Consider the following 15,645-nt stretch of genomic DNA (forward strand, 5'->3'; position numbering starts at 1 on the left):
GACACCTAGGATCTTAAAGAGTAAATAAGTGTTTAAAAATAGATCAGTTCTTGTCACTGTGAGGGGAGGAATTCTGATATCAAGGGCATGAACTTTTAGTGGAGATCTGAAGCATCATTAAAACTCCATAAAGCCATTATCAGATGATATGAGAAACTTTGTGAGGAACCAGTACCAATATAGTGTGAATTAGATACTTTGAAGATTTGCTAGTGCAGGTAGATCACAGTATCACCAATACTGCCCCAGAGACAAGGAAAAATTACCATAACTTTGTAAGAAATATCAGTGCCTCATTTACTTCCAACAGCCCAGGTCTTGAGAGCACTTTTGTACAAGATGTCCAGTGAATATGAGATGACAAACTGAAGATTATGTGAAGGCAATTTAGGAATTTAAAAGGAACTTGAGAGGGGCCAGAGAGGTTTTATCCTGAACTTAGAAGAGCAGTGATATTGAAGAGGCTGTCAAAGCTTTTCACATGCATACCAAAAATGCAGGTCACATCAAAGTGAAAGAGTTAGTGGTACAAGGAAAACTGGCCCCTTGCAAAGTTGCTACTGGTTTTTTTTTTTAATTCTTTTTATTTTCTCTTTTGTACTGCCTGGAAAAACAAACAAAACAATTCAGTGTGTACTTGTCCTAAGCTATTATTCACACTTCCTCGAGTTAACCTTATTAGAAGACTCTCCAGCTAAGTAGGTGATCATGCATACCAAATTTGTTTTTCCAGACACAGTACACCTGACTTACTTAGTAACATCTGACTATAGGCCAGCTTAGTAGGCATAAATTTTAAGTAGTTTGCATGGATTTTGACATGTAACTGCTAGTTTTCTTCATCCATGATTTAATAGATGGGTTGAAAACCTCATTAAATTAATAAAGAACAGAGTGAAAGGGATATGGGTTATGGTTTGATCTGTATTAGACTGTTTTAAATCACAGCATGGCATCAACAGAGTGAGAGTTGCCTCCTGCAGGGCTTTGTTCAACAGAAAACTGGAGTCCAGAACTGGGGTCAAAGTGACTTGAGGTTTGTGGTTAGTTATATGAAGGGACAAGTAAGGCAAAACAAAAAGCTCAAAGCATTTTTGGTCTAGGAAACTTCCTCTCTCCGTGAAATTATTTGATGCACACAGAGGCTGGAGAAGAAAAGCTAGGGGTGGGCCTGGCAACACAGAAAAATACTCTGCTTAGGAGACTGTCAGGTCAGATAGACACGTGTGATGGGAGACAGGTGAGCTTCATGCCCTGTAAGGGAATGCAACAAATCAGCCATTTTGCCCAGCAAAGTTTCAGGTGAGTTACAGCCACAGCAGGTGAGAGAGATGTGACCCTGGTCATGATGTGATTGATAGACTCAACACTGCTCCACATATGGAGAAGAGCTGGTTCACATGATAGCACAGATTGCTTCAGAATGTAACTCAATGTGCTTGTTTGAGTAGGCCACGGAGAGGTTATAAATATGCAAAATTTGGTATTATGTTGATATTTGTTGATTGTTGTTATTCTGATCCTTGCTTGGGAAAGGAAGATGTGAGGGTCTGTGCCTTTGATGGGCTCTGACCTAAGCTAGTTAAAAAGGGTCTTTTTCCCATCCTGGGTCTTGCTTTGCTCCATGCATGTCAGATGAGAACTGCCTTTTTTAAAAGTATCTAAAGCAGCTCTGTATCATTGGCTATGGATGATTTCCAATCCACTTAGAACAGAATTTTTGGACCTATCCTGGTAATGCGACATTCTTTTCCATAATTGTGCCAGAGACCAGGGTGTTGGTAGAGCAGAAAGATTAGATTTCTCTCTTGCTCTGGAAATGGTCCTTCCCTGAGCACCCATAGTGGAGGGTAGTAAGAAGAAGTTTTTGCTTTCTCCTGCCTGTAAGTTAGGTCCTGACTCTCCCTTGCTTCTCTGATGGTGTCCCTCTGAAATTTAGACATTCGTTTTCCTGTCCCATTACTGGGGTAAAAGGTCTAAGCACTAAAACTCAAACTCCTTAGGATTACCAAGGCTGTTATGGACAGACTTATCATGGTGCTGGGTGGACCTGTGGTCTTCCACACAGTGGCAATAGCTCCTAATGCTCATAGGCTGCATCTCTCTGAGATGCTCAAATGCCAGTTCCACATGCATTGTAATATACACTTCTCCAGGCATTAGTGGATTCAGGGAGAAAATAACACATGTCTTGCATACCTTCATTATTTGACATACCTAACCTCCATTTTATGGAGCCCTTTGCCGTGACTGTATTTTAGTATTAACTATGAGTTGGGAAGTAAAAAAAAAACCAACCTAAAACCCGAGGAGAAGATTAAGGGGAGTCTGTTCTACATTCTAACAGTTAATTAAATTCTTCACTTTTGAAAGCTGGTATTCCAGGCAGACAAAGGAAAATAAAACAACCTATTGCATGAGATTACTACGTTTGCACCTTAATACATTACCAGGTGAAATTTTACTTGTGCAATTTCAACTTGATTTTAACTCTAGCTTTTTCTACTTTTATGTATGGAAGAGGGGGAAGGAAGTATGCTATTAATATTTTTCTTCAAAGGATACTTTTACACATTATGATTCAGGGAGGAGCCAAAGAGGGTCCTGCTTTTCCTGTGTACCACACCCGTTAATCATCAGAGACACACAAGAAGGTCTGGGGGCTTGTAGTGTGGAGGTGGGTGCTGGGAAGGAGCAGAGACATGCTTCAGCCACAGAGGGGCCTGAAGGCACAGATTCACAGAGTGCTGTTTCCATGGCAGTGCTATGGAAACCAGGTTCTGTTGCTCATTGTTGCTCAGGGTGGAATTTCAATGCTTCACACAGCCCTGGTACCCAAGAAAGAGTAAACCCACAAACAAAATCCCACCAAACCTGTAGATGCCTCATTAGAGCACTGTATCTCATTCAGCCTGTATGCCCTGCCTGTCGCCCTGGGGGAGGAAAGGACGAGCAAGCCCAAATCAGCTAAAATTAGAGATTGCTACACACTTGTCCCCCCACCTCCATCTGGGCTCCTCAGAATAGTTTTGGAGGTTCAGCTCTAGAACCTGTGATCTGTTGTTATATGTAGGCTACTGAATGCAGTCTGGAAGCCCTATGCAGCACTACAGTCTGGAGGTAGAATGGTTAGAAAGTGGCCCAGCAGAAAAGGACCTGAGGGTGTTGGTTGATAGCTGGCTGAACATGAGCCGGCAATGTGCCCAGCTGGCTAAGAAGTCCAATGGCATCCTGACCTATATCAGGAATAGTGTGGCCAGCAGGACAAGGGACATGACTGTCCCAGTGTACTTGGCACTGGTGAGGCAGCACCTCAAGTATGGTGTCCAGTTCTCAGCCCCTCAATTCAGGAAGGACTTTGAGGAGCTGGAGCAAGGGCAATGATGCTGGTGAAGGCTCTAAAGAGTAAGTTCTATAAGGAGCAGCTGAAGGAGTTGGAGTAGTTTATCCTGGAGAAGATGAGGCTCAGGGGGAACCTTATCACCTTCTAGAACTACCTGAAAGGATATTGTAGCCAGGTGGAGGTGAGTCTCTTCTCCCAGGCAGCTGGTGACAGGACAAGAGGACATGGTCTCAAGTTGCACTGGGAGAGGTTGAGGTTGGACATTAGGAGGAATTTCTCCATAGAAAGGATGATTAAACACTGGAATGGACTGCCAAGGGAGATGTTTAAGGAAAGACTGGACATGGCACTTAGTGCCATGGTCTAGTTAACATGGTTGTGTTTTGTCATAGGTTGGACTTGATGATCTCAGAGGTCTTTTCCAACTTAATTGATTCTGTGATTCTGAGTGATTGTATTGCAAAGAGTGGGGATGCAGAGTGCTAGGGAAGATGCAAAACAAGAAAAGGTCTCTTCTTCTCTTAGCTCATCTTCATGACTTTCTCTGAATCACTTTGGTTCCCCATGCCTCAGTTTCCCCATCTGTAGAACAGAGATAATAATGATACTTCCCTATAGGCTGAGCAACTTTCACTTCACCTGTCAGCGCATGCAAGTCTTTGGAGGATTTGGGCTACTGTGGAAGTTATTTAGCTAATGTTTGGAACATAGTTTGAGACCCCTGGTGAAGTGGGTAGATAACTTTCAAATTTTGCCACCTTCCAGGTCAACAGCCTGTGAAAAATTTGACTTGAAAGCTTACACAGGCCTCACCCGCATTTTGCCTCTGATCTGTGTTTCTTCTGCAGGATGGAGCACTGGCACTGTGTTGCAGTACACAAAGACTGCAATACAGCAATTTTAATAGCAATACTGGGATCGCTAGGTCTGCAATACCAGAAATACAACTTGCACAGAAAGGAAAAGGAAGACAGCATAAAGGTTCATCTTGGATTTGATAACCTTTTGGTGCTGGCTGACTTTGACCAGTGTAGCTTGAAACCCAGCAATCAGTTTAGCCTACTTAAAATTTACCTGTTATTGGCCAGGAATGCTACAGAGTTTGTCCCTATGCCAGTAACAATGTCCAAATACCCTTTGGTTGGTGAAGGCAAGAGTCAGAAGAAGCCATAGGGGGCTACCTTCTGTGGACGACTCTCTCCAAACTGCCAGTTTTGAGCCCTGGATGTCATCTCCAAGGAGCCCCTATCAAGGTGTATCAATCTTAAATTCCCTGGGAGCTGCAAGAGCATCCATGGGTCAAGCGCCACCCCCCTCTCTGCCACCCCCCCTCCCTCCTCCTCCCCCCCCCTTCCCTTCCCGAGCTCTGTTTTCAGCCATCTCAGAGAGTATGGCACAGTGTGACAGGTCAGCAAGAGCAGCACACACCTTCAGTGAGGCACTGTTTTCTGAGTGTGTGCCCTATGGACTGGAAAAGCACAAAGCTGCCTGTGACAGCATGGATATGCAAAGTCCCAGCTGTGTGATTTGCAATGCTGCATGGAGGTGGAGAGGAAACAGAGGGGGGAAGTACAAGTGCTGAAGGTCCCATGTGCAGGGACCCTTGTGCTCCATTGGTTGCCTTGGGAAATGCTCCCCATCCATCTGTGTTTCCTTAGCACTCAGAGAGAGCCAGACAGGGTGGACATAGCACCTCACAACCTTTGGGGGTTGTCAGAATGATGGTAATACCAAGCGATAACTTGCTACAAGAGCTGTCAGCCTTTTAAGTATCAAGCTTATGGAAGCAATAGCAGGGTGGTCCATAGTCATATATTGGGGAGAGGATCTTACAGAATCCTTGGGGGGCCCTGGCTGTGTTGTCCAGAGCAGCTTCCTCTCACTTGCTAGGGATGCAGGCAAAGCTGGGGGCGTCTCTTATCCTGAGAGCAGCCTTCCCTTTGTAATCATCTGCCCCTCTCCCCCTATGGAGGAATTGCCTTCTGCTTAATAAATGTCTGCTTGTAATATTTGAAACAAGGAGGCTAATCAAAGGCCCCGTTCTGTGGAGAAGGGATGCTAAGTGACAAGATTAATTTCAGTAATCAAGAAGCTTAATTTGGACATTTTTTCTCTCTCTTCTGTGTTGCTGATGGAAATTGAGGCAAATCTCATTCTGAAGAGACACTCTTTTCCTGCCTGATGGCATCAAACTCCAATACTGAAAATAATTGTGTAGGGATGCGAGGATGGGGAAGAAGGAAGAGTAGGAAAGAGTCACAAAGAACATTATCAGAGAATATGTGTGGACTGCTATGACTGATGTTTCTTGAGATTCTTTTCTCTGGAAAACTCCTGAAGTGTTTTATAGACTGCATCGCAAAGGCTCCAGTCAGCAGTAAATGCAGTCATCTTGGCTGGATTGCAGCAAGTCTTTGAAAGGACATGGAAATTCAGCTGGCTAGAAGAGGGCAGTCAGGCAGGAGGCTATGATACCACCAAAGGGAAATCATTAGATTTGAAACTGTGCAAGGTGGTGGAATTTTCTGAAACGCACCTGTGGCTGAAAGGTCTCACCCTTGCAATGAAGAATGAATTAGCCTTCATCTTTCAGTGATATGGAGCACTGAGAACCCCTTTCCTCAGCCCAGCTCAGGGCTGGTGCCACCAGCACAGCCTCCTGCAGTCCTGGGACATTGTTCTCGGCCATCTGCCCAGTCATTGCTGCTGCCACCTCACTTACCCCAGGTCACACCTCTGGGACCTTGCCAGACATGGTGGTGTTGAGCTCTGGTTTCAAGGCAAGCTGAGAACATCTGTCAGTCAGCACCTGGGAGGCCTCAGCCCATTTTGTCCATTCACTGATCACAGAAGATAGTGGAGGCAGTTGGTGAGAAGGATTGGGGAAAAAAACCCCACAAATGGAAAATTTGATTTCTGGTGAGGCACAAAGAGCTGAGTCCCTGCTCTGGTCTCACGAGGAAACACTCCTTTAGTCGCAATTAGGCAGGGAAACACACTCCCAAGTGATACAGCAGAATTTAGGACTGGATAAAGCCCTGAGGTGATATTTTCTTGGGGATAGTATTGTGCTGGCCTAAGGGTCAGGTGTGTGCGTGGGCAAGCAGGAAAAGAGTCTAGTAATAGCTATTTACTCATTCAAATGCTTGTGATATGAGGATGCCTGGACAGGCACACAGTGGCTTTTGACAGAGCCCTCCGGAGCCAGTGGAGTGGGTTTAAGGGAATGACGTCCTTGCCCGAGGCAGTGAGGTTTCAGGTCTGGCAGATTTCCACGCCAGCCTCTCCAATCCCCCTGCCGCCGTCAGTGCACTCCCGCGATGCTGGCCCCCCTCTCGCCTGACCCCCTCTCCCTTTCGATCCCTGCAGGGGGCATCTTCAACTTGACTGCACCCCCTGCCATCTTCTGGCAATCAATTTTTCGGAGACAATCCGTGACGTTTTCCTGACCCCCCCGCCCTTTCCCTCTCCTTCCACTCTCTCCCTCCCTCCCGCTGACTTGTTATTATGTACTGCAGCTGCCCGGAGGATTTTAAATAGACCCATAATCGCACAGCAGCTCCTCTTGGAAGTTTAAATATAACCTCCTTGTTAATCTCGCATGTGGCAGCAGCACAGCACCTGGGGAAGGGAGGAATGGACAAGCACTAACCCATGGCTTTACATCAGAACTTGGAGGGCTTAGGATTTTCTTTTTAATGAAATTGTCAGGAAATGGCCCTGTTTGTTTTAACCAGAATAGTTCTGAGGCTGGTGCAGGGTGCCAAGTGATGATTTTTGCAGCACAAAATTATTTTCTTAGGCACATCCCAGGCACATCATGCAGGAAGGCTGCCCTACAGCTGCCCTCCCATTTCCCCTGGTTTGGGCCACTGTTTTACCCCGCTCCAGGAAAGTCCCCCGGGGAGGCAGAGGGCTGCTCAGGCCTCCTAAACCCTTTGCCTTCCTGCAACAATGTTGTTGTTCCTTCAGCAGTTGTGTGTGTGTGGCACTGAAGAGTTTTGGAGTTACTTCCCAAATTATTTTCTGGTAGCACACCGATTTCAATATAATTTCCAGCTCTCCAATTAACTAACTTACCTCTCAGGCTGGAGTATTATTTGCTGAACATCACAGTTTGGTGACACTACAGAAGATACCACAATTAATAATGGATTTTCCCAAAGGACTTGTTCTAAAAGAGCAAATCTAGTGCTCACTAGTCTGTTAAATATAGTGAGACACTTTCAAACAGTAACTGTTGCGTGTTGCTTTAAGCTAACAGGACCCCTACTCTTCCTGCATCTCAAATACAGCCATCTTCTCATACAGAGGGATGGTAGATGTGTGTGAGGGATCACATCCTAACTAGTTCTTTTCTTGTAGTTGGAAGGAGGGTCTATCTGGCTGTTCAGGGATGTGGTTGTATTTCCTTCTGTCTGCTGAGCTGGTGCATACCAGAAAGTTTGGCACACACTGACACCAGTAAGGTTATTTCTTTAGTTATTTTTCTTTAAAAAGCAAACAAACCAAAACCCAACCAACCAAACAAAAAAAACCCAAGAAAAAACAGGGATACTGTCTTTTAATTGATGTTGACCAGTACCCAGAACAAAAAGAATAATACTATTATCCATCCATCTAAAATTACATCCATAGTAAAAGCTGAGCTGGGGGACTAATTCACAACACATAATTTATTCAGTGAATTTAGCTTCTTTTTCTGCTCATGGAATATCAATTGTGCAGATCATAATTTCCCCAAATTTATTTGAATTTATTCAGTGAACTTCTTGGAAAATATTTACTCTATGGATTGATACAGGCTGCTTTACTTAATTATGGTTGGACAGAGAGATCTATTTGGTATTGTTTCTATTCCCTTATTGAATGAGCACACAAGCACTTCTGGCTTGAATACCTGCATATGAACATGGAAGATGTACAGTTCTGCAAGTTTTCGCATATTTCCATACATGAATATGCAGATAAAACTCCTATATGGAAGCAGTGACAGCAAACAAACACACAGACAAGCCAGGCCTAAGTAATTTTGCGTAAAAAATATGAATTAATATTTTTAAAGGGCCAAAATTACCATTGAGAAGGCCTAATTTTACAGCAAAGGAATCTGGTCCTCAGTAAACATCATCTTGAATGGCAATAACGGCTCATTGAATTAGAACCTAATGATTTACCTCTGTTCCTATTTTTGCTGCTCAGTGCAATGATTTTGTGTAGTAATATAGCCCCCAGCTTGGACATATGTTGTATGAAGACTGCTTCCCTTTTTTTTTAAAAAAACTGACTGTGTTCATGTGACACTTGCTGTAAATGTGCTTATGTCCTGCAATGGCTAGTGTTTTTCTGAATGGGAAACTTGATTTTCTCATTTCCTTTGTTGTCTGTTTCTAACCTGTCTCCCTCACTCCCTCTTCTCATCTCAGAAATGAGATGTAGTGTGGTTAAACTAAAACATTCTAAACCGCAGAACTGTAAATGTTTCCAAATGTTTGGCTGTGATTTATGGTGTAGAAGTGTGAGGGATCATCTTCATAAGGACATTTGTGCACACTTGGGAGTAGCGTAGCATGATCAACACAAAGTGTAATAGGGAACAAGCAGGAAGAACTGGACATTCTTGAGAACTACCATAGAGAAGTAGGCTGAAAGGCACCAGTGTCCAGTCTGGGAACATGCAGATACATGGGTGTAGAGTGCCTGGTTTGGAGCCATGTGTTGGATCTGAAGGACCTGAGCAGCAGAAATTGTTTGGAGAGTGCAAAACTAACACATTTCTATTGGTGTGGATGACTTTTTACAGTCTGCTAGCCTGCATGCAAAGATTATTTGTTACTCCTACCAATTGATTGTAGAAACAATGGGATTATCAGTTAGAAGCAAATGAAAAAGAGAAAAAGTGGAAGTATTATTTACTGATGTGAAAACTGAGCCTTCAATATGAGACATCAGCATAAAAGGCAATTATATTCCTAGGTGCCAGGCAGGATATTCCCTCCCAAGGCCGGAAAGTGTCAGTGTCATTGTAGAAGTCTCTAATGTAATTTCCTCTGTGTATAATTCTGCTTATAATTCCAGTTATCCCAATTAAAGCAAATTTAAGTTAGAAAAGTATTTGGTTGGTAGAAGACGGGGAGAACACATTTTACAAGAGGAGAGTAAGGGAGTTTAGGTTATCTAACCTGGGAATATATGATCTGAGAAAACATAAAAGGCTGTCCTCCATTAAAACAAGAGTGAGGTGGAAAATACCCTGTCAGTAGAAGTGCTCTTCAGCATAAAGAGCGACTAGGTATTGACTGGTTAGTAAAGGGTTTCAGCAGAAAGTCGTCAGTACAGCAACTTTCAAATCATATGGGAAAGCAAGAAACCTAACTTCTCTGTGAGCATGTTTGGTTCTTGAAAAGAGTTACAATGGAAAGGCTGTCTGGAAGACTGGGGCTGGGGCATCCCTTCCAGATTGCTGTTCCTTAATTATATCAAACCCCATGTAGGCACTCTGTTCTTCGGAATTAAAAGGACCTTAATTCAGTTTAGTTCAATTTTCTTCTAAGGGTTGCTTTAATTTGGAAGAACTGTGTCCATTCAAGGCTAATGTGATTTAATGAATTCATGCTAAACTCACAACTTTAGTTAATTTGGATTAATTTTCCCAACTGATCCTCAGCAGACAACCCTTAAGATATGTAGTAGAAATGGCAAAGAAATCATGAGCACTTCAGTCCTGCTTGTGATTCTGTTTGAAGCTGACAAGTAGATTTTCTGACTGCAGAAGGCCTGAAGAAACATTGGGCCATGTCTAACATGGAGAGGTGCAAAGCTCCCACACCCAGTGTCTCAGCTGTTCTCTCCTATCCCTACCATGGGGGGCAAGCAGAGCAACCTGACGATATCCTTTTTTGGAGAGTATTTGTGCTGTCCCACAGGCTGTGTGGGACAGCCTGTTCTGAAAAGTGGAGTTGGCTTTGCTTGTAAGTGGCATTTGGCAGTAGATCCAGAGGTATGTTGACTGTTTGGCTGTGTGCTAAGGAGCTACCTGCACATAGGAAAAAAAAATCTCTCCTTTTAATTCCCTGAACTGCACTTCATTGCTTATCCTTGCCAGCTTATAGAAAAGAAAATGTGTTTTCTGTAATGCCTTTCTAAGGGGTTTACAGCTCATCTGTGATGGGAGGTGTTATTTCTGTCACTGGTATTAGTTGGCACATCTTTATTTGCCTATTTCTGGCAGGCGCATCATGAGCGGGAAATCTGTGAGCCCTAATCTGTCAGGCTTTGGAAGGCACACGAAGGGTCACCATTGGCAGCCCTGGCTGTGGAGGGCAGTGGCGGCGGGAGGATTTAGCAGCGTTGAGCATGGCTGTGGAGGGAAGCGACTGTGCTGCTGTGCCTTTGCACGTTGCCATGGAAACAAAGCTGGATCCTTAATCGGGATGTGCACGTACATGGATGTGAATCCACTGTCTGCTGTCCTTTTGGCCTCCTGCTGCCCCTGTCCCAGTGTGGTCATAACTGTCCTGTGCCCAGCGGGTGGGAGGGGAGCTGATACGGAGATACCCTGTAGGGCTGGGGTGGTAGGAGAAGGCATCAAGGAGAAGAGGTTTAAGTTGTTCCCTGGGACATGGGAGGGGAGAACAACCTCTGCTGAGATGATAGGTGCAAAGGGAGACTGAAGAGAAGGCAGCAAAGATAAGTCTCCCATGGCAGCTATGATGGGAAGCACTCTGAGATATTGGGGTGCCTAGACACTGCAGGGAGGGAGTGAATCTTGTGAGGGTCAAAGCTACATGGCATGATGTGTGGGCCGTTAGGTAGCACCCAACAAAGTAGCTCCAGGAATGGTACAATTGTCTCCTTACAAATTTAGCTCAGGGACTGTACTGAAACCACTTGAGCTTTAGAGATCCAAGCTAGGACTTCTGCAAGGTGTTGCTATGCCTTGTGGGTTTACTAAGTTGTTCAGGTTAGCTCTGGCAATTCTGAGGTAGGGCTGTGGCATTATACAATATAGGCATGATTTTGAGAAGTCTGAAAATGTGAGAAAGCTGTTGCTGGGGAACTGAAGCAATTGTACAGTGAGCTTAAAACAAGCTTATGCAAAAATGGATGAGCAAAGCGATCTAATTTATTGGATTCTCTCTGCACTGTGAGCATCAGCTGAGAAGAAATATTTGCTAAATGAAAATCTTTTCAGTGGTAATACCTAACTTATTCAATATCTAGAGGGGAGCACTTCAGGGAAACCTAGAGGCTGTAGCAGAAGGTCTTGGCACCTCAAGAAGCAGTAATCTACCTTCTGAGTCCATAAGGGCTGCCAAGATACTGTTAAACTCTGAGGAGGTGGTTTTGTGCAAGCTGTAGGGTCTCAGGTGTTGCCCGTGTACAGTCCTGAAAAATCCCCTAGCAAGATTCACCAGCAGTGGAACTGATTTAGTCTACTATCCATATTCCAGCAAGGATTATGACTAGACTGCTTCCATCTGAAATGCTGTTCATGTTAAGTGTAGACTATGAACTGTTGTGCAGCATCACTGTGAGCTGTTAAAATGCTGCTGTCAGTGTGCCCAGAGAACTGAGGGCTTCCTTTGGCCTAGGCCAAGACACACAACTGACTTCGTGTAAGGAACTAAACTGCCCTGTTTAGAGGAGCCCTGAGAAGGATGGAGTCCAAGGCTGGGAGTGCTTATATGATTAATCTCTGTTGAAACAGACATACTGTTGCTTATGGAATGAAGAGGAAATCTTCTGGGGACCCAACAGTTGATGCATAGCAATGAAACACAGAAATTATCAATGGGCTGTGCAAAATACCCCTCAGAAGAGAGCTGAAGGGGAACTCATGTGGGTTCACCCTTGGAAAGCTCCCTATAAAAAAGATTTAGGATCCTCAGTGTTTTATGTAGGGATGGAGTATGTACATTGTAAAACCTACTAATATGTGAAAACATTACATACTTTTCCTTCCTTGGATATCGTAGTGTTAACTGTATGAAGAGAGATTCCACGGAAAGGCCAGCGATGGGTACCTGGAAAGGCCATATTTTTCCACTTACGAACAAAGGAGTTTGTCCATAGCCTACTGCTGAATGCATTGAATATGTGTCTGAATGTTATTTTCACTTCCACCTAGAGTGTATGAGGGTACTTTGAAGTTAGTGGGATTAGCCTGAGGAGTGAAAGCAGAAAGAGATCTACTATCAGCCCTTAGAAATTGCTAGGTGACATAAAAAGAGTGGTTTGATACCAAATGAGCTGTAGAGCACTGAGTTATCTTCCATTCAGTGTGCTTCATTCACCAAGCTTGCCCACTCTGCAAGGCTCCATGCCTTGAAGTGTGCTGAAACCAAGATAGTAAATGTACACAGCTTTTAAACTTTCTTCTACTCTTAGCACATAGAAGAGGAGAATGTCCTCTGAGATAAAGGGTGCACAGCTACTGCTGCAGGCTCCTACGCAGTGGAGATGGATGTGTAGTGTAGGAATGTACACATCCTTCAGGCTCTGACATAACGAAAAGGTTGAGCGCCTTGCACTAGCCATCAGTCTTGAAGGAAAGATTTTTCAGCTCAGTACTTCTCAGGAGGAGATATTCAGAGGTTTTATATGAAAAAAGAAGGCACTTCTTCATAGTAAAAATATTTATCTTGAAGCTAGATGACCAGAGTGATGACTTTGTATCAGCTTCCAAAATTGCTTAGCTGCACCCTGAAGTAAACTGTTGTGTGGTTAAGCCCTTCCTCCAAGTATTCCCTCTTATAACCTGCCTAAAGAAAGACAATTTTTTGACCCAGATCCTCTTGTTGTATATGAATTAGATGACTACTTGCCTCCATGGAAGGTGAGTCCTGAAGGACCATATTTTGTCAGGAAAATGAAGTCTATTAAACCCATATTTTGAGGTCTTTCACCCACAATTTGAAGGCATGCAAGCTGTTGTCTTCTGGGCTGTGGTTAGAGCTGTGTAGTGAGGCAGCCTGAGTAATCCATGGCTTCCCTCTGAGAACAGTAGCCAGAGGCTTAATTAGCTGTGAAGGCATTTGTGGTGATGTAGACACTGCTCTTCAGTAAGTCTTCACCATTACCTCATTTCATAGGGATCATTGTCAGATGCTAATCTACTGCAGGTGCTGCCAGCCTGAGTTGGAGTATAGCTGACATACTGGAGATGGACAATTTGCCTGTCTTGAGACATGCTGTATGTAATTGCCTATGTGTGTGTGTGTGTGTGGCTCGGCTTCGCAAATGAAGATTTGGGAAGGGCTGTTCCCCACGTGGGTGTGCCTGCACAGTGGTGTTGGTGTTTTGTTTTTTTTTTTTTTTTTTTTTTTGTGAGGCACAGAGTGCACAGAACTGGCCCCGCCGTTTAAGTCCTGAGGTTCATCTGTCACGGCCAAGCGAGCTTGGACGGTGACAGTGAAGTCCTCAGGACTAGAACCTACAGCACCCAGCATTTCCCAGGAGGTCTCCCATCCAAGTACTAATCCGGGGCTGACCCTGCTTATTGGATGTCAGGGAGGCATTTAAGTGCCAATTGGCTACATACTCATGTATATATACACACACACACAGACACTCCTCAATGCACTGAGGAACCTGGAGTGCAGGAAGACAGAAAATGAGTCAGAATGATACAAAGTGGAAAGAAAAAACACCACAGCCAATGGTTCTTCCCTTGCAGTCAATGCAGTGCTGGACATGACTTTTTGTTTTCCCCCTCATATGGTTGTTTGTTCATCTTTTGTCACATGCCCTGACCAGGCAATATTCAGACTGAATAGCTCGTTTCTCCCCTGCTTACTGTAGCTCCTGCTGGTGCTTCCATCTACTTCCCACTCTCCCGTTGTGCTAGTGTGTGTGCTTAAGAAAGAGGACAGATAGGAGATGCAGGAAAACAAGACGCATCTGCTTTGCCTTTGAGTCAGTCAAAGAGCTATTTCTATACCTTACACATCTCACTCTGGCTTTTATTCCCTTAGATGCTTTTGTTACTCTTATTATTAATGGCCAGCAGAGGCAAAGTCTTTTGCTGCTCCATATTCCCTTTCTGTGCTGTGCTGATCCTTGACAGAAACCTCAGTGTCTCACGTGTGTGTGTGATCTTGAAAAAGATATGGCAGTTCAGTCTCAGTCTCGGGTTTTGTTTAAAAAAGTACAAAGCCTAATACAGAAAGAAAAAATTCAATTCCAGTACAAAAAGAGTATCTTATTTATTATGCTGCTGCTTTTAAGTTATGTGAAGGGCATATTGAATATATAGATGACACCTTATATTAATGGGCAGGTAAGTATAGAAAAAAAGTGAATTTAATTATGTGTGTTTTGGCACAAGTTAATCTCTCTAGAAATGGGCTCCTTGATTTTCATCACCCAATCAAAAAGAAGTACAGAACTGAAACTCATAGCACCCTTATTGCAAAATCAGATGGACCAATTCCCTCTGCCAAGTCCTCTTAATCAAACCCTGAGGAGTCTAATGTTCACGTGCTTAGGTCATGAAGGTGGATATAATGGTCTTTACAGAACCAATCACTGTTACAGCCATGAATGTGAAGTACTTTAGGAACTAGGGGGAAGATTTCAGGCTCTTCAAGTCCCTGGTGGTCCAGTCCTTTAACAAGAATAATTTCCTGTTTCTTGGAGTTCAGAAATGGCTTTTCCATCAAAATAGGGAGTTTGCCACAATTTCTATCTCGGTCTCATAACAGCAAGGGCCATGACAAACAGCTATTAATCATCAGGGCAAAGAAAAGGAATGAAAGGGCTGTGATCCCAACAACAAAAAAAGTAATAGGAAAAAATAATGAATCGGCTTTGGATTCGGCAGAAGATCCTGCATATATGTTTGGGTGGGCATGTGTGCATGCAGAGGACTTCATATATTTGTGAATATTTTTGTCTGTAAAGCTGTAAAAATTTTTCTGTTGAGTTTTTGAGACTTAATAGATGGGAGCTCAAGAAGAACATTTGAGAAGGGAACTTCTTTCCTTTCTAATATCTGTGTAAATAATTCCACGTGCTTTATTGGTCTCAGAGTTTCCATAGTAGGGAAGAGGAAAATCAATAACTGTTTAAAACTTTGTTAATCAATTCAGTAAGTAAGACAGGCATGACAGCAACTTCCCAACAGAGGCACTGCTCACTGGTTGTTTAGGAAGTAGAACTGGGTAGGGAGAAGGTAGGTGCTGCCATGCTTTCATTCATCCTGGAGCACAAGATGTAACTTAACTGTGGCCAAAGCAAGCTCTAATGGGGATCAGGTCTTCAAGCATGAGGGAGGCTGCAATATTTAAATCCTTTTTGCT

General features: G+C 43.7%; 1 protein-coding gene across 3 annotated transcripts in view; it reads left to right on the top strand.

Moving 5' to 3' along the window:
• Positions 1 to 15,645, top strand: part of GRIN2B (glutamate ionotropic receptor NMDA type subunit 2B) — a 235,142-nt gene that overhangs the window by 61,966 nt on the left and 157,531 nt on the right. The window lies entirely within an intron of this gene.

The sequence above is a fragment of the Pithys albifrons genome, chromosome 3, assembly GCF_047495875.1.
Source record: "Pithys albifrons albifrons isolate INPA30051 chromosome 3, PitAlb_v1, whole genome shotgun sequence".
NCBI classification, from domain to species: domain Eukaryota; kingdom Metazoa; phylum Chordata; class Aves; order Passeriformes; family Thamnophilidae; genus Pithys; species Pithys albifrons.